General features: G+C 39.1%; 2 long non-coding RNA genes across 3 annotated transcripts in view; one reads left to right on the top strand and one right to left on the bottom strand.

Moving 5' to 3' along the window:
* LOC111091244 overlaps positions 1 to 20,001 on the bottom strand; it is a 51,516-nt gene that overhangs the window by 13,982 nt on the left and 17,533 nt on the right. The window contains exon 5 of one of the 2 annotated variants that reach the window (XR_005374624.1): positions 17,340 to 17,737. The exons of the other annotated variant lie outside the window; for it this stretch is intronic. This is a non-coding gene — a long non-coding RNA (uncharacterized LOC111091244). Of the gene's footprint in view, positions 1 to 17,339; positions 17,738 to 20,001 lie in introns of those variants that run through there. 2 annotated transcript variants of the gene reach the window in all.
* On the top strand, positions 12,052 to 13,386 carry LOC111091245. Its single transcript, XR_005374625.1, has 2 exons — positions 12,052 to 12,249; positions 13,232 to 13,386. It is a non-coding gene; the product is annotated as an uncharacterized LOC111091245 (long non-coding RNA).

The following is a 20,001-nucleotide window of genomic DNA, read 5'->3' as shown; positions in this document are numbered from 1 at the left end:
TTGTAATCTATATGCCCAATGTGGGGCTCAAATTAACAACCCCAAGGTCAAGATCAAGAGTCACATACATGGTCTACTGACTGTACCAGCCAAGTGCCCCTTATCCACTTGTCTGTTGATAGACATTTGTGTTGTTTCCACCTTTTGGCTGTTGGGAATAATTTGCTATAAACATTTGGGTACAAATGTCCTGCTTTTAATTCTTTGGGTATAAACCTAGAAGTGGAACACTCTATCATATAGTAACTCTATGTTTAACTCTTTGAGGAACCACCAAGCTGTTTTCCACAGCAGCTACAGCATTTTACATTCCAACCACCAATGTACAGGGGTTCTAATTTCTTCCCATCCTTTCCAATACTTTGTATTCATTTTTTTGTATTTTATAATAGTTGTTGAAATGGTATCTTTGTTGTTTTAAAGTTTTTTTTTATTTATTTGAGAGAGAGAGAAGCACAGAGGGAGAGGGAGAAGCAGACTCCCCACTGAGTAGGGAGCCCAATGTGAGGCTTGATCCCAGGACCCCAAGATCATGACCTGAGCCAAAGGCACACGCCTAACCAACTGAGCCACCCAGGCACCCCTGAAATGGTATCTCATTGTGATTTTAATTTGCATTTCTCTAATGATTAGGGATATCTTTTTTTAAGATTTTATTTATTCATGAGAGACACAGAGGCAGAGACATAGACAAAGGGAGAACCAGGTTCCCTGCGAGGAGCCTGATGCGAAACTCGATCCCAGGACCCTGAGACCACACCCTGAGCCCAAGGCAGACACTTAAACCATTGGGCCACCCAGGCATCCTTTTTTTTTTTTTTTTTTTTTAATTCATTCATGAGACACACACACACACACACACACACACACACACACACACACAGAGGCACAGACACAGGCAGAAGAGAAGCAGGCTCCATTCCATGCAGGGAGCCTGACGTGGGACTCCATCCCAGGTCTCCAGGACCACACCCGGGACTGAAGGTGGCGCTAAGCCACTGAGCCACCCGGGCTGCCCCCACCCAGGCATCCTTATTAAGGATATGTTAAAGATATTTTCATGTGCTTATTGACCATTCATGTATCTTCTTTAGAGAACTGTCTAGTCTCTTCAATAAATGGCACTGGGAAAATTGGACAGCCATGTGCAGAAGAATGAAACTAGACCATTCTCTTTCACCATACACAAAGATAAAATGGATGAGAGATCTAAATGTGAGACAATAATCCATCAAAATCCTAGAGGAGAACACAGGCAACATCCATTTTGAACTTGGCCACAGCAACTTCTTGCAAGATACATCTAGGAAGGCAAGGGAAACAAAAGCAAAAATGAACTATTGGGACCTAATCAAGATAAAATGCTTCTGCACAGCAAAAGAAACAGTCAACAAAACTCAAAGACAACCTACAGAATGGGAGAAGATATTTGCAAATGACATATCAGATAAAGGGCTAGTAACCAAGATCTATAAAGAACTTATTAGACTCAACAGCAAAGAAACAAACAATCCATGAAATGGGCATAAGACATGAACAGAAATTTCACCAAAGAAGACACAGACATGGCCAACAAGCACATGAGAAAATGCTCTGCAACACTTGCCATCAGGGAAATACAAATCAAAACCACAATGAGATACCACCTCACACCAGTGAGAATGGGGAAAATTAACAAGACAGGAAACAACAAATGTTGGAGAGGATGTGGAGAAAGGGGAACCCTCTTGCAGTGTTGGTAGGAATGTGAACTGGTGCAGCCACTCTTGAAAACTGTGTGGAGGTTCCTCAAAGAGTTAAAAATAGACCTGCCCTACGACCCAGCAATTGCACTGCTGGGGATTTACCCCGAAGATACAGATGCAGTGAAAACGGCAGGACACCTGCACCCCGATGTTTCTAGCAGCAATGTCCACATAGCCAAACTGTGGAAGGAGCCTCAGTGTCCATCGAAAGATGAATGGATAAAGAAGCTGTGGTCTATGTATACAACGGAATATTACTCAGCCATTAGAAACGACAAATACCCACCATTTGCTTCGATGTGGATGGAACTGGACGGTATTATGCTGAGTGAAATAAGTCAATCGGAGAAGGACAAACATTACATCATCTCATTCATTTGGGTAATATAAAAAATAGTAAAAGGGAATAAAGGGAAAAGGAGAGAAAACGAGTGGGAAATATCAGTGACAGCGACAGAGCCTGAGAGACTCCTTACTCTGGGAGACGAACAAGGGGTAGTGGAAGGGGAGGTGGGCGGGGGGTTGGGGTGACTGGGTGATGGGCACTGAGGGGGGCACTTGGGATGAGCATTGGGTGTTATGCTATATGTTGGCAAATTAAATTCCAATAAAAAACATACAAAAAAAGAGAGAACTTATTCACATCCTTTTCTTTTCTTTTCTTATTTTTGGATTGGGTTGTTCATTGTTGAGTGGTAAGAGTTCTTCATATTTTCAGAATAGTAATCTGTTATCAGATACAATTTGCAAATATTTTCTTCCATTCATGAATTGACTTTCATTCTCTTGATTAGTGTTCTTTGATACAGAAATGTTTTAAACTTTGTTAAAGTCCAATTTATCAATTTTTTCTTTTGTTGCCTGTGCTTTTGGTGTCATATCCAAGAAATCATTGCCAAATCCAATGTCATAAAGCTTCTCCCCTATGTTTTCCTCTAAGAGTTATATAGTTTCAACTCTCACATTTGGGCCAATTGATCCATTTGAGTTAATTTTTGCTTATGGTATAAGGTAAGGGTTCAATTTTGTTCTTTTGCATATGGCTATCCAGTTATTCCAGGACCATTTATTAAAAAGACTGTCCTTTTCCCATTAAGTGGTTTTGGCACCTTTGTTGAAAAGCAACTGGCCATATATGTGAGGGTTTATTTCTGGGTTATCTATTCTATTTTATAGGTCTTTATGTCTATCCTTTGCCAGTAATACATGGAAGCAATGGTCTAATCATATTAAATCTTAATGTGATAGATCGTTGCTTGTACGCAGGTGACACACTATATTTTATCTCTCTTTTGAGAAATTGTTTGGGGTTTGATGTTGAAATGTCATGAGTTATCATTTTTCCCATTTAACGTAATGGGAACCAGGTTTCATTCCAGTCTGTTTTCACACAAAACATCTTATTCTAACAGATTACCGATATAAGGCAAGAGATGCCTTTATTTTCTTTCTACCCTTTATTGGTCATTCCTACATTTTTTTTCATTTTTTAATTTAAATTCAATTTGCCAACATATAGCATGTATAGTATGCTCATCCCATCAAGTGCCCTCCTCATTGCCCATCTATCACTATACCACCAATGCCAACCAACATCATCCCTACATTTTAAAATATGTGCACTTAAAAAGAATAAAATAAGGGTGCCTGGGCGACTCAGTGGTTAAGCATCTGCCTTCCACTCAGGCTCTGATCCCAGGGTTCCAGGATCAAGTCCTACATCAGGCTCCCTGGAAGGAGCCTGCCTCTGCCTCTCTTTCTGTGACTGTCATGAATAAACAAATCTTTAAAAAAATAATAATAATAAAATAAAATAAAATATGTGCACATAATATGATATCTAAAGTAAATCAAGATCTCTATAATCCTCCTAAGCAGAAACAGATCTTAGAATATTTTAACGTAGGAGTGCCTAGGCAGCTCAGTCGGTTGTGTGGCCAACTATTGATCTCAGCTCAGGTCTTGATTTCAAGGTCATGAGTTCAAGGCCTGCACTAGGCTGCATGCTGGTCATGGAAACTACTTAAAATTTTTTTTAAAACATTTTTACTTAGAACCATATTCTCTGGGACGCCTAGGTGGCTCAGTGGTTGAGCGACTGCCTTTGGCTGGGGGCGTGATCCTGGGGTCCAGGATCAGGTCCCGCATCCGGCTCCTTGTGGGGAGCCTGCTTCTCCTTCTGCCTGAGTCTCTGCCTCTCTTTCTCTCTCATGAATGGAAAAAAATCTTGGAAAAAAAAGGAGGGACGCCTGGGTGGCTCAGTGTTTAGCACTGCCTTCAGCCCAGGACATGATCCTTGAGTCCCACATCGGGCTCCCTGAATGGAGCCTGCTTCTCCCTCTGCCTGTGTCTCTGCCTCTCTCTCTGTCTCTCATGAATAAATAAAATCTTAAAAAAAAAAAAAAAAAACATAGTCTTCCATCTTTGTTGTTGTCTCTATGTATTTTTAGTTCTATCTTCTAACTAAAGCCCCCCAAAGTGTAAGTTTTTAAAGTCAGATTTATTGAGCTATAATTTACATACAATAAAATTCACTGTCTTCAGTATTAACAAATATATACAGTTTTGTAACCTCTGCCACAGTTAAAATCAGAACAGTTCCCTCATCCCCCAAATCTCCTATTATCCCTTTGATGTTGGCTCCTCACCACACCCTAAACCCTGGGCAACTTGTTTGTTTCCTGTCTATATTGGTTTGACTTTTCAACAATGTCACATAAATGGAATCATATAGTGTGTACCCTTTGAGTAAGACTTCTTTAACATGGCATAATGCAATCTGCCATTCAAACATGCTGTTGGGTATATCACTAGTTGGTTCCTTTTAATTGCTGAGTATTGAACCACTGCAGAGATGAACCATAGTTTATCTATTTACCCAGCTGAGGGCCGTTTGAATTGTTTCTACATTTTGACAATTATAAATAAGGCTGTTAGGGAGGCCTGGGTGGCTCAGTGTTTGAGTGTCTGCCTTTGGCTCAGGGCGTGATCCTGGGGTCCCAGATCAAGTCCCACATCAGGCTCTCCACAGTCTGCTTCTCCCTTTGCCTATGTCTCTGCCCCTCTCTGTCTCTCATGAATAAATAAATTAAATATTTAAATAAATAAATAAATAAATAAGGCTATTATAAGCATACATGTTTATATGAGCGTAAGTTGTTTTATCTCCGGCAGAAATACTTAAGAGTGAGATTGCTGAGTCACATGGTAAATATATATTCAACTTTATGTAAGAAACCGCCAGTTTTCCAGAGTGTCCCATGTTGCATTTCCACCGGCAAGATATAAGTGTTCCAGTTGCTCCACATCTTCACTAGGACGTTGTATTTTTTGTTTAATTTGAGCCATTTGAGTGGGTATCTCATTAAGGTTTTAATTCATTTCCCTAATAACTACAATGTTGGGCATCTTTTCATGTACTTATTTTCTTCACTGAAGTGTCTGTTCAAATCTTTTGCCTACTTCTATTGAGCTATTAACTATATCATTATAAAGTTTTGAGAGTTCTTTGTATATTATGGATACAAGTCCTTCATTAGATATGTGTTATGAAAATATTTCCTCCTAATTTGTAGCTCATTCTTTTATTCTTTTAACAATATCTTTTGAAGAGCAAAGATTCTTAGTTTTAAAAACTAATTTATCTTTTTTTACTTTATGGATTATATTTTTATATAATATCTAAGAAGTTTTTGCCTGATCTAGATAATAAAATATTCCTCTATGTTTCCTCCTGGAATTTTTAGAGTTTTTGCCTTTAATGTAAGCCTGTAATCCATCATTTATTTATTTAAATATTTTATTCTGTTTTTAAAGATTTTATTTTATTTTTTTAAAGATTTTTGTTTATTCATTCATGAGACACACAGAGAGAGATTGAGGCAGAGACACAGGCAGAGGGAGAAGCAGGCTCCATGCAGGGAGCCCGACATGGGACTCAATCCCAGGTCTCCAGGATCATGCCCCAGGTTGAAGGCGGCGCTAAACCGCTGAGCCACCTGGGCTGCCCAGATTTTATTTATTCACGAGAGACATAGAGAGAGAGAGAGAGAGAGAGAGAGGAGGAAGAGACACAAGCAGAGAGAGAAGCAGGCTCCCTGCAGGGAGCCTGATGCAGAACTCAATCCCAGGACCCCAGGATCATGACCTGAGCCAAAGGCAGAGAGGCTCAAACACTGAGCCACCCAGGCATCCTGGAATCCATTTTTTAAAGACATTTTATTTATTTGAGAGAGAGAGAGAGAGAGAAGGAGCATGCCTGCAATTTGGGGGAGTGTCAGAGGGAGAGGGAAAGAAATCCTCAAGCAGACTCCTCGCTGAGTACAGAGCCTGGGGCACAGTTAAATCCCAGGACCCTAAGATCATGACCTGAGCTGAAATCAAGAGTTAGATACTTAACTGACAGCCACCCAGCCACCCGTCTATAATCCATTTTGAGTTAACTTTTACTTGTGATAAAAGGTTAGGATTGAGGTTCATCTTTTGCATACTGATATACAATTGCCCTGGCAATATTTATTAAAAAGACCATCTTTTCTCCTCTGAACAGCCTTTGCACTTTTGTAAAAAATAAATTGAATCACAATGAGATACCTCTTCACACCCACTACAGTGACTAAAATTAAAAAGACAGATAATAACAAGTGCCGGTAAGAATGTGGAGAAATTGGAACCCTCATACATTGATGGTGAAAATGTAAAGTGCAGTAGCTATGTTGGAAAACAATTTGTAAGTTTCTCAAAATGTTAAACATAGTGTTGCTATATGACCCAGCAATTCCTCTCCTAGCATAGGAGAACAGTAATTAGACCAGAACCTTAGATTTAGGGCACAGAAAGACTATAACAAGCCTAAGTATTGCTCCTGAGGAATTCTCAAAGACTAGCAGATGCCATGGAAAGGGATTCCCACATTGGTTCTAAACTGCCCATCTGGAGCTTTACATACCCTAAGCACACAATTCAACTTAATTTGGGGGCAACTGAATTCTCTCCATATGTTCCAAGCTCAGGTTCTTCCCAAGAGGAACAAAAACAAATGTACACAAAAAAACTTGTGCATGAATGTTCAGAGCACCATTATTCACAATAGCCAAAAAAAAAAAGGAAACAACCCAAATGTCCATCAACTAATAACTACATGCAAAAAATATACATGCATGGTTATACAATGGAATATTATTCAGCCATGAAAAGAATGAAGTGAAAAAAACGAAAAGAATGAAGTACTAATACATGACACAACACAGATGGACCTTGAAAATAGTATGCTAAGTGAAAGAAGCTAGTTACAAAAGGAATGCATATTGTAGGATATCATTTATATGAAATGTCCAGAATAGGCAAACCCATACACACAAGAAAGTAGATTGATTAGTGGCTACCTAAGTTAGAGGAGTGGGTGAGTGAGTAATAACTCACTCATTGACTGCTAAAGGGTCTGAAGTTTCTTTTTGAGATTATTAAAACATTCTACACTTAGATTTTGGTGATATTTGGTATAACCCTGTAAATATACTAAAACCAAAGAATTATATGCTCTAAATAAGTAAATTTTATGGCATGTGAAATGTAACTAAATAAAGATGCCTAAAAAATAAGCTGATCACATGTTTGAATTGTTTCCTGAACTCATGTTCCATTGATCTGGATCTATCCTTTCATTAATACCAGTTTATCTCAACTTCTGTAGCTTTATATATATTTTTTAAATATTTTATTCATTTATTTGACAGAGAGAGTACAAGCAAGGGGAACAGCAGAGGGAAAGGGAGAAGCAGGCTCCCTGCCGAGCAGGGAGCCCAATGCAGAACTCAATCCCAGGACTCCAGGATCACGACCTGAGCTGAAGTCAGATGCTTAACTGACTGAGGCACCCAGGTGCCCTGACTTCTTTCTGTAGCTTTATATAAGACTTGAGATAAAGTAGTATGAGTCTTCCAACTTTGTTCATCTTTTTCAAAATTATTTTGACTATTCCAGTTCCTTTACTTTTCAACTTAATTCTTAGAATTGGCTTGCTGATGTTTACCAAATTTCCTGCTAGAATTTTGAAATAGATTGTATTCAATCTATAAATATATTTAGGAAGAATTGACATCTTAATGATATTGAGTCTTCTAATCTGGAAACAAGGTATAACTTGCCATTTGCCTAAGTTTTCTTTTATTTATTTCATCAGTGTCTTGTAGTTGTAGTTTTTAGCATACACATTTTATACAGCATTTGTTAGATTTATATCCATTTCATGGTTCTTTTTGGTGTTATTGTAAATAGTACTGTTTTTTGCACCAGAGATGAAAACTATATTTCTACTATATGGAAATACAACTGATTTTTTTATATTGACAGGTATCTAAGGACCTTGCTAAATTGCTTACTAGTTCTATTAGCTTTTTCTCTTGATTTGCTAGGATTTCAACAACCAGTGGGTCAAAGATGAAATCAAAATGGAAATAAACACATTTTTTAAACAAATGAAAACGGAAGTACAACATACCAAAATTTATGGGATATAGCAAAAGCTATCCTAAGAGAAAGGTTATAGTGATAAATACCTATATTAAAAATAAAGACAGATCTCATAGGGCACCTGGGAGGCTCACTCGGTTAAGCATCTGCCTTCAGCTCAGGTTATGATTCCAGGGTCCTGGGATTGAGCTCTGCATTGGGCTCCCTGCTTAGCAGGGGGCCTGCTTCTCCTTCTCCCTTTGCCTGCTGCCCACCTCCTTGTGTGCTCTGTCAAATAAGTAAATAAAATCTTTTTTAAAATAAATAAAATAAAGATAGATCTCAAATAAACAATGTAACTTTACACCTTAAGGCACTAAAAAAACCTTAAGGTGTTTTTAAGCTGAGGATCCCTGGGTGGCTCAGCGGTATAGCGCCTGCCCTCGGCCCAGGGTGTGGTCCTGAAGTCCCAGGATCAAGTCACGCATCCGGCTCCCTGTGGGGAGCCTGCTTCTCCCTCTGCCTGTGTCTGCCTCTCTGTGTCTCTCATGAGTAAATAAATTCTTTAAAAAAAAGAAAAAACAAACAAACAAAGCCTAAAGTTAGCAGAAAAAGGAGATAACAAAAATCAGAGCAGAAATAAATGAAGCAGAGAACGGAAAAGCACCAGAAGAAATCAACAAAGCTAAAAGTCAGTTTTTTTTTTAAAGATAAACATTTTAAAAACTTTTAGCTAGACTTACCAATAAAAAAAGAGAGGACTCCAATAAATAAAATTAGAAATGAAAGAGGAGACATTACAACTAATACCACAGAAATACAAAGGTTCATAAGAGACTACTATGAAAACTACATGTCAACGAATTGGACCATCTAAAAAAATGAATAAATTCATAGAAACATACAATCTGCCAAGACTGACTCATGAAGAAATAGAAAATCTGAAAAGACCAATAGTGAGTAAGGATACCGAATCAGTAATCAAGACCGTCCTAACATCAACAACAAAAAGCCCAGGACCAGATGGCTGCTTGGTTAAATTCTACATTTAAAGAAGAATTAGTGTCAAACCTTCCTAAACTCATCTGAGAAGCTGAAGAGGAGGGAATACTACCAACCTTATTTTATTACAATCACTACCCTGATATCAAAGCCAGATAAGGATAATACCAGAAAAGAAAACCACAGGCTAATATCACTGGTGGACACAGATGCAAAAATCATCAACAAAATATCAGCAAACCGAATTCCATGACACATTGAAAGGATCATGCATCATCATCAAGTGGGATTTATCCTTGGAATGAAAGGATGATTCAACACATGCAAATCAATAAATATAACACACTACATTAATAGAATGAAAGATAAAAATTATATGATCATCTCAATAGATGCAGAAAAAGCATTTGACAAAGTTCAACATCTTTTCATGATATCTCTCAACAAATTAGGTATGGAAGGAACATAACTTAATAAAGGCCATATATGACAAAGCCACAGCTCACATCATTCTCGGTGTTATAAAGGCTGAAAGCTTTCCCTCTAAAGTCAGGAACAAGTATACCCACTCTCACTGCTCCTATTCACCATAGTAATGGATCCTAGTCAGCGCAATTAGGCAAGAAAAGTAAATAAAAGGCATCCAAATTAGAAAGAAAGTAGTGAAATTATCTGCTGATGGTATGATCTTCTATATAGACAAATTCTAAAGACTTCCAAAACTGGGACACCTGGCTGGCTCAGTCTGTAGAGCATGCAACTCTTGATCTCAGGGCCATGAATTTGAGTCCCACATTGGGGGTAGAGTTTCCTTTAAAAAAAAAAAAAAAAAAAAGAGTCCAAAACCTGTGAGAACTAATAAATAAATTCAGTAAGGTTTCAGAATACAAAATCAACATATAAAATTCAGTTTCATTTATATACACTGACAATGAACTATCTGAAAAAGAAACAAACAATACCACGTAGCATCAAAAACAATAAAATACCTAAAAATAAATTTAACCAAGGAAGTGAAAGATACCAAAAACTACAAGACATTGATAGAAGAAATTGAAGAAGACACAAATAAATAGAAAGCTATTGTATGGGGATGCCTGGGCTGCTGAGCATCTGCCTTCAGCTCAGGGCATGATCCTGGAGTCCCGGGATCAAGTCCCACGTTGGGTTCCCTGCAAGGAACCTGCTTCTCCCTCTGCCTGTGTCTCTCATGAATAAATAAATAAAATCTTAAAAAAAAAAGAAAGCTATTGTGTGTTCATGGATTGGAAGAGTTAATATTATTGAAATGTCCTTGCTACCCGAAGTCCTCTGTAGATTCAATATAGATGTAGATGTATCCCTATCAAGATTCTGATGAGGATGTGAGAAAGCAGGAACTCTCATTCATTGCTGATGGGAATGCAAATCATACTGCCACTTTGGAAGACAGTTTGGTAGATTCACATAAACGTAAACATATTCTTACCATACGATCTAGCAATCACATACTTTGGTATTTACCCAAAGGAGTTGAAAACATACGTCCACACAAAAACCTGCACATGCAGGTTTATAGCAGTTTTATTCATAATTGCCAAAATTTGGGAGCAACCAAGAATGTCCTTCAGTAGGGGGGTGGATGTTATAAACTGGTAAATCCAGACAATGGAATACTATTCAGTACTAAAAAAGAAATGAGCTAGCAAGCCATGAAAAGACATGTCCAATCTTAAATGGACATTACTGGTAGTGAAAGAAGCCACTCTAAAAAAGGCTACATACTGTTTAATAACAATTACATGACATTTAGAAAAAGCAAACTATGGAGACAGTGGATTATACAAATACTCTACAGAGATATGTCACACTTTGTCTGGCAGGGCCTATGGATATCATCAACCCTAGACCAACCTTTTTTTTTTTTTTAAGATATTATTTATTTATTCACGAGAGACACAGAGAGAGAGAGAGGCAGACACAGGCAGACAGAGAAGCAGGCTCCATGCAGGGAGCCTGACGTGGGACTCGATCCTGGATCTCCAGGATCACACCCCGGGCTGAAGGCGGTGCTAAACCGCTGAGCCACCAGGGCTGCCCTAGACCAATTTTTAAAATCATTTCCTGGGATCCCTGGGTGGCGCAGCGGTTTGGCGCCTGCCTTTGGCCCAGGGTGCGATCCTGGAGACCCAGGATCGAATCCCACGTCGGGCTCCCGGTGCATGGAGTCTGCTTCTCCCTCTGCCTATGTCTCTGCCTCTCTCTCTCTCTCTCTCTCTCTCTCTCTCTCTCTGTGACTATAATAAATAATAAATAAAAATAAAAAAAAATAAAATAAAATCATTTCCTGGGCAGCCTGCGTGGATCCTGCTTTTCCTTTTGCCTGTGTCTCTGCCTCTCTTTCTCTCTATGTCTGTCATGAATAAATAAATAAAACCTTAAAAAAAAAAACTAAAATAATTTCCTTGGGGCTCCTGCGGGCGCAGGCAGTTAAGTATCTGTCTTTGGCACAGGTCATGATCTCCACTTCCTGGGATTGAGCCCTGCATTGAGTTTCCTGCTTAGCAGGGAACCTGCTTCTTTCTCTCTCTCTCTCCCTCTGCCCCTCCCCACTGTTTGTTCTCTCTCTCTCTCTCAAATAAATAAAGTCTTTAAAAATATATTAAAAAATAAAATCATTTCTTTGCTTGGGATGCTAATCCCAAGGAGATGGAATGGATTCTGACCCTCTTTGCATCTTTGCATGTACCGCAGAGTTTAAGGATTCTTAGGTTAACTTTGTGACTCAACAATGACATCAAGGACCCAAGAAATTCCATCCTTCTCCTCTTCAATCCAACTGTAATATTCTTCATCATAGTCATAACCTGGCTGAAGAAGACATTTCTTTCCATGCATCCCTTGCTATCATAGTGGGGAACCTTTCCCAGAATCCCTTGCAGACTTTCCCTCAAGTCCCATTGGCCAGAACCTGCCTATAAACTATCCATGAGAGAAGCAGGAAAAGTGAATCTGGACATTTTCCAGTCTCTATACTGGGCAGTGAACTTTTGCAATGGTGAAGGAAGAACAGGTAGGAGGAGGAAATGACTTTTTAGTAGGCAACATTTCCAAACATTTCTGTGAGTGTGAACTTGGAGAAAAGATATTTTGTCATTAATTCAGTCTACCATATTGGCTGAACTAAGTATTACTGAATATGGTATTATTTTTACGATAAAATAGTACTAATTTATTTTTTAAAAATCTGTCCCAAGAATCCAAGCTATTTTATTTTTTTTAAATGTGTAGTTTGTTTTTTTTTTTTAATTTATTTATTTATCCATGTGCAACACAGAGACAGAGACACAGGCAGAGGGAGAAGCAGGCTCCATGCAGGGAGCCTGATGTGGGACTCGATCCCGTGTCTCCAGGATCACGCCCCAGGCTGCAGGCGGCGCCAAACCGCTGCGCCACCGGGGCCGCCCAAATCCAAACTATTTTAACTAACATCCTAGCCATCACCTCTAGCAAGAACCAAATCTATCTAAGCCCAACTTATTTGAATGTTATTTTGTGCAATAAGGAAAAAACAAAATATTGGGGCTTTATAATACATTATTACCTTTAATCCTTTCAATGACCCAATGAGATGGGTGCCAATATCCCCATTTTACAGATACACAGATACTTCTGTTATTGCTGATCTGACACTCAGTCCTGGAACTGTTTTCATCCTATAATCCTACACATCCACTCTCATGACTCAGGGCAAGCTCGTCCACATCTCTAAAGAAAAGACAAGCACATCCTAATGGTTTTCAGTAGCTTGTGCCACTGCTTACACTCAAGACAGACACTGTTTCCAACTGTGGGGAGGATCTGAATGGTGGAATCGCTTACATAATAGAAGAGACAAATCAGTTTGTCAGAGCCTTCCCCTCAGATAGTATGAATCCAGTGGATTCTTGTACAACAAAGCATTTAATGATATTTAATTAAATTTTTAAAAACTAATTTCAGGGGCACCTGAGTGGCTCAGTTGGTTGAGTATTTGACTCTTGATCTCAACTCAGGTCGTGATCTCCAAGTGAACTGGAGCCTCATGTTGTGGGATTGAACCCTGCATCCTGCACGGAGTCTACTTGTCCCTCTCCCTCTTCCCCTCCTCCTGCTCACTTGCTCTCTCCCTCTCAAATAAGTAAATAAATAAAATCCTTAAAAAAACTAATTCCAAATTTCTCTAAATAATTTTGATTGTAAAATTTAACATTCACTTAGTGTAATTATATTTTGCCTTTTCATTTTAACAATTTTGCATATTTAGAAGAAAAATAACTTGATAAAATATGAATTAAAAATTTTTAATTATAATATTTTACATTTGCTTAAATTACATTTTGGATGAAAATATATTCAAATTCACATATTTTGAATAAATCTTTAACCCTATGATAGGATTACTGTCAATAGGACACATTATGTGAAAAACCTGACTTAAAAGTAATTAGTGATATTTCTGAAAGGACCGCAAGAAAAAGAAATTACTAGAATAAATACAAAATTATAGGGCAGCTCGGGTGGCTCAGCAGTTTAGTGCCGCCTTCAGCCCAGGGCGTGGTCCTGGGAACCTGGGATCAAGTCCCACACCAGGCTCCCTGCATGGAGACTGCTTCTCCCTCTGCCTGTGTCTCTGCCTCTCTCTGTCTCTGTGTCTTTCATGAATAAATAAATAAAATCTAAAAAAAATAAAACAAAACACACACACACAGTTATTTATAAATGATGTATCATTTTATTATTCTTCAAAACATCAAAAGTCTATAAACAACACACACAACTCACAATGATTAAGCTCAGTCATCTTGAGTATTTTGTTGACTTTCAGTCTTACAAACTGGCTTTACACATATTTTTCAATTTTGACATTATGAAGGGATAGTGTCAAGGTAGGAGGATAGAACATGTTTTATTAAAGTTTCTTTACCTGATTTAACTGTTAAATATTTAAACACATGGTATAGGGGCCTCTTGTTCCAGGTTCTGCACATGTTCTGGGTAAAGCTTTTAGCTCGTTTCTCAGCTTTTGTCCCCACTCCAAATCCATTCTCCACATGGAAGCCATGGAAGCCAGACAGTAATTGTTCCAAACAGGTATAGTTCAGGTCACTCCCCTACTGGAAACTCTCTAGCAGCTCCTTGTTGTCCTTTAAAGAAAGTCTGAATTCCCAACAGAAGCCTGCAAGCCCACCCCTTCACGACCTGACTCTTGCTCACCTTTCCTGCCATTAATCTGCCCTTCTCACTCTCAGTTTTGCCTCTCCAAATTCTGAAAGCATCCCTTCTCCTTCTCAAATACACCAAGTTCATCCCTGCCTCGGTATCTTTTCTCTTGCAGAATGCTCTTCGCAGATCTTCATACAGCTAATTCTTTCTCATTATTTAGGTCTCAGTTCAAAAGTTGTCTCCTTCAGGGGCACCCAGCTGGTTTAGTTGGTGGAGCATGTGACTCTTGATCTCAGAATTTGAGTTCAAGCCCCATGTTGGCCATGGAACCTACTTTATAAATAAATATATACATACATACATATATACATACATACATACATAAAGTTGCCTCCTTCAAAAGTCTTTGCTTTTTTTCTTCCCACATCTACTGAGCAATTACTGCATGCCTGGCACTTTACTAAGTGCTCTATATCTGTTAACCCATTTAATTCTCCCAACAACCCTATAAGGCAGCTGCTTTATGACCTCAGAGAGTTTAAGTGATTTGCTCAAGTCACACAGCTGAGAAGTGGTAGTGCTGGGATTTGAAACCAGGCTCCAGAGCCCCATTCTTAATCTTGGGCTGTTACTGTTCTGGTCACCCAAAATAAGATAACGCCCTCCCTGTCCTAGTCATTGTCACATGACCCTGTCTTATTTCTTCATTTTGTCACTCTCTAAAACTAATTTGTTTGTCATGTGTTTCTTTGTGAAGATTGGGACTTTTATCATCCTTGCTTAGCACAATAACAGCAGAGCTGAGACTGGACCTGGCACACAGTAATAACTTGTATATATTTATTAAATAGGTTAATAAACAATTGAATGGGGATCCCTGGGTGGCGCAGTGGTTTGGCGCCTGCCTTTGGCCCAGGGCGCGATCCTGGAGACCCGGGATCGAGTCCCACGTCGGGCTCCCAGTGCATGGGGCCTGCCTCTCCCTCTGCTTGTGTCTCTGCCTCTCCCTCTCTCTGTGTGACTATCATAAATAAAATTTAAAAAAATTTTTTTAAAATAAATAAACAATTGAATGTAGCTTCTAAAAACAATACAAAACAAAAACTAGTCATTTTTTAAAATCTTGATTAGTTCAACATGTATTCTGAAGTTTTATTTATTTTTTTCAAAGATTTATTTATTCTAGAGAGAAAGAAAGCTTGTGTGCAAGTGGGGGGAGGAGCAGAGGAAGAGAATCTCCAAGCAGATTCCCTGCTGAGTGGGGATTCCCCATGCAGGGCTCAGTCCCATGACCAATGAGATCATGACCTGAGCTGAAACCAAGAGTCTGATGCTCAACTAACTAAGCCACCTAGGTGCCCCATTGTATGCTAAAGTTTTAATGGATAAAATTATATCATGCCTAAGATTTCCTTTAAAATGCTCCAGGGGGATCCCTGGGTGGCGCAGCAGTTTGGCGCCTGCCTTTGGCCCAGGGTGCGATCCTGGAGACCCGGGATCGAATCCCACATCGGGCTCCCAGTGCATGGGGCCTGCTTCTCCCTCTGCCTGTGTCTCTGCCTCTCTCTCTCTCTCTGTGACTATCATAAATAAATAAATAAAAATTAAAAAATAAAAATAAAAAAAATAAAATGCTCCAGGAAAACAGAAGTGTAGTAATGGAGGAAATAAGATTGGTAAAATATTGACCATTGTTGAGACAGGGTGAAAGAGCCACTGGGGCCATGATACTACTCTCTCTACTTTCATATGTTTCAAAAGCTCTTTAATAAAAACTCTTTTGTAAAAGCGAGTTCATTATCCTTAGGACAACATAAACCCCAACTTTCAGGTCACAAGAACTTGGTTGGTGTCTTCTGGTAAGAAAAAGGAAAAAAACTAGATGTACTCAGTTTCTCCTGTCATGACGCCAAATGTTAGGGGATTCCAAGGGAGGCAATAACTAAACTCTTAAAGAAAGAAGAAAGTTTGTTACAGGCAAGATGACAGTGGATTGGGGTTCTGACTGATGAGTAGGAGTTCATCGAGCAATCAAGCATTCTAGTAGAGAGCACAGTCCATCCAAAAGCACATTAATATGTGCTTAACATATTAATTGAAGTAGGAGACTTTCAGGGGCACCTGGGTGGTTCAGTTGGTAGAGCCTCTGATTCTTGGTTTGGGCTCAGGTCATGCATGATCTCATGGGTGGTGGGATCAAGCCCTGCATGGAGATCCCCACTCAGCAGAGAGTCTGAGCTAATAGCTCATTCTTAGACTGTAATAGCTAATAGACTGTATTAGCTAATACAGCTAATATTATGCTATGTCTTAACTGGATTAAAATTAAAACTTAAAAATGATTAAAAAAATAAAAAGGAATTGATTTGATCAATTTGGAGATTCTCTCCTTCTGCCCCTCCCCCGAATTGCATACAAGCTTTCTCTCTCTCATTAGAATAAATAAATAAATCTTTAAAAAAATAAATAGGGATCCCTGGGTGGCGCAGCGGTTTAGCGCCTGCCTTTGGCCCAGGGCGTGATCCTGGAGACCCAGGATCAAATCCCACATCGGGCTCCCAGTGCATGGAGCCTGCTTCTCCCTCTGCCTATGTCTCTGCCTCTCTCTCTCACTGTGTGCCTATCATAAATAAATAATATAAAAAAAAAAATTAAAAAAAAATTAAAAAAAATAAAAAAAAAATAAAAAAATAAATAAAGGGCAGCCCGAGTGGCTCAGCAGTTTAGCACCGCCTTCAGCCCAGGGCCTGATCCTGGAGACCCAGGATCGAGTCCCACGTCAGGCTCCCCGCATGGAGCCTGCTTCTCCCTCTGCCTGTGTCTCTGCCTCTCTCTCTCATAAACAAATAAATTAAAAAATTTTTTTTAAATAAATAAATAAATAAATAAATAAATAAAACTTCAGCAGGAAGTCTGCTTGGAGGAGGTTCTCTCCCTCTGCCTCGTCCCCCACTCACTCTCGTGTGCTCTCTCTCTCTAGAACAAATAAATGAATCTGCTAAAAAAAAAAAAAAGTAATATACTTTCTGCTGAACTGGGTTAAATATTAGGGAAAATTTATTATATCTCATTACAAGACGATGAGAGGTCCATGGTTCCCGGGTTTAAGTCAGTGACTGTGTAATAACATCAAGGACCCAGATTCTTTTCATGTCTTTAATCTGCTCTCTGAGGCAGCATTGACCTCAGGCCAGCTGCTCACATGGCTATAGACTAGTTGCTGCAGTTCCAGGCATGACAACTTGCATGTGAAGAAGAAATGGCATCTCTTTCTACCAACAAGGAAACTTCTATAGAAGCTCGCAGCAGACTTCCTGTAACTTTCCATTCTCCAGGAATGTGTCACCTGCCCAAATCTGAATCATAAGTGAGAGAACAGGGCCATCATGACTAGCTTAGAATGATCTTAATCCAGCTTTGGTGCTGGACATAGACACTGCCTCCCTTATAGCACACAGCTTGTCAAAAGGCAGGGGCTACATTGGGAAGAGGCTTGATGGCAGGCAAAGAAGTCATGTCTTTATCTAAAAACAGTGGGGAACGATTACATTTTTATTTTTTTAAGATTTTATTTATTTATTTGAGAAAGACACTGTGCAGAGAGAGAGAGAGAGAAGACAAGAGAGCAAGCACGAGCTGGGGGCGGGGGGCAGTGAAGGGCAGAGGGAGAGGGAGAAGCAGACTCCCCACTGAGCAGGGAGCCAAACATGGGACTTGATCCCAAGACCTCAGAATCATGACATGAGCTAAAGGCAGATTCTTAACCAATTGAGCACCCAGGTGCCCCTCCAGTAAGTTTTAAAATAGGAATTGATTTTATTATCTACAATAGCCAAGATATGGAAGCAGTCCAAGTGTCCACCAATTGATGAATGGATACAGAAGATATGGTGTGTGTGTGTGTGTGTGTGTGTGTATATAATGGAATATTACTCATCCATAAAAAAGAATGAAGTCTTGCCATTTGCAATGACGTGGATGGAGCTAGAGAGTATAATGCTAAGTGAAATAAATCAGAGAAAGACAAATATCATATGATTTCACTCATATGTGGAATTTAAGAAATAAAACAAGGGAAGGGAAAAATTGAGAGAAAGACAAATCAAGAAATAGACTCATCATTATAGGGAACAAACTGATGGTTGCCAGGAGTGAGGTGGGAGGGGATGGGTTAAACAGATGATGGGGACTAAGGGGTGCACTTATCGCGATGAGCACCAGGTATTGTATGGCAGTGTTGAATCACTATACCGTACACCTGAAGCTAATATTACGCTGTATTTTAACTGGACTAAAATTAAAACTTTCAAGAGGTCCTGTCAAGGCCTTTCTAAGTAATTATTTTACTCAACCTCTTGGCTAGGGAATGATAATAGTTTCCTGTCACTAGTCTCAGGCACTACTTAGTCCCTCATATTTTCCTCACACCATTCCCACATCTTTGTAACTAATCCTTTTACTAGACTTTTATCATAAATTTACCCAAATTTGAAGTTCTATCCACTTTCTGTTGGGATACAAAAGTGACAAAAGACCATGCTTTCAAGAATCTCTTGGACAATCTGTAGAGAAGGTGAGGGGACTTCTTAGTCATTTGCTTCCTTCATCACGCAGCAGACAGACCAGACAAGCTGTCACCCAAAGGACACAGTACTACTGGCTGGCTGCAGCATTCTCTTCCCACAAAGTAGTTTCTCTAACTCTCCACAAGGAATAGAAACAAAAGCATGAAATACCCTTCAGTATTTACCTGTTCCTCTATATCACTAAAATTTTCGTTTGATTGCTTCTTAATAATGTTTCTGTTAGAGGATAGAGGAAGCTTGCCCCAAAGGAGAAAGGAAAGTGCTAACTGGATGTCACCCCTGTCACTCATGTTGGGATATAAGAGAAAGCAGCCACTTCAAAGGGAAGAAGCAGGGAGTTGGTGCAGTTTAGAGTATAGTGAGGAAGAATTTTTCTGTCTCAACATCCTATAAAGTGTTGAAACTGTGCCCCCCAAAAATATGTTGGAGTCCTAACCCCCAGCACCTCAGAAGGTGACTTTATTTAGAAATAAGGTTGTTACAGAAGTAATCAAGTTAAAATCATGAGATCACTGAAACATGAAACTCCTAAAAGAAAATATAGGCAGTAAGCTCCTCAACATCTGTCTTGGCAAGGATTTTGTTGGATGTGGCAACAAAAGCAAAAGTAAACAAGTAGGACTGTATCAAACTAAAAAGCTTCTGCACAGCAAAGAAACCATCAACAAAGTGAAACGGCAACCTATGGAATGGGATAAAATATTTGCAAATCATATATCTGATTAATATATAAAATATATAAAGCAAATCTTTTAAAAAAATCTTCCAAAAATCTTTTTAAAAATAAAATATGTAAAGCATTCACACAACTTGATAGCAAATAACCAAGCAAACCAATTAAAAAATGGGTAGAAAATCTGAATAGACTTCTTTTTTCAAAGAAGACATACAAATGCAGGGAGCCTGCTTCTCCCTCTGCCTATGTCTCTGCCTCTCTCTCTCTGTCTCTCATGAATAAATAAATAAAATCTTAGAAAAAAAAGAAGACATACAAATGGCCAACTGGTCCATGAAAGGTGTTCAACATCACTAAT

Source organism: Canis lupus, chromosome 20 (genome assembly GCF_011100685.1).
Source record: "Canis lupus familiaris isolate Mischka breed German Shepherd chromosome 20, alternate assembly UU_Cfam_GSD_1.0, whole genome shotgun sequence".
Lineage (NCBI taxonomy): Eukaryota > Metazoa > Chordata > Mammalia > Carnivora > Canidae > Canis > Canis lupus.
The sequence above is the reverse complement of the archived record's forward strand: the minus strand, read 5'-3'. Positions and strand labels throughout refer to the sequence as shown.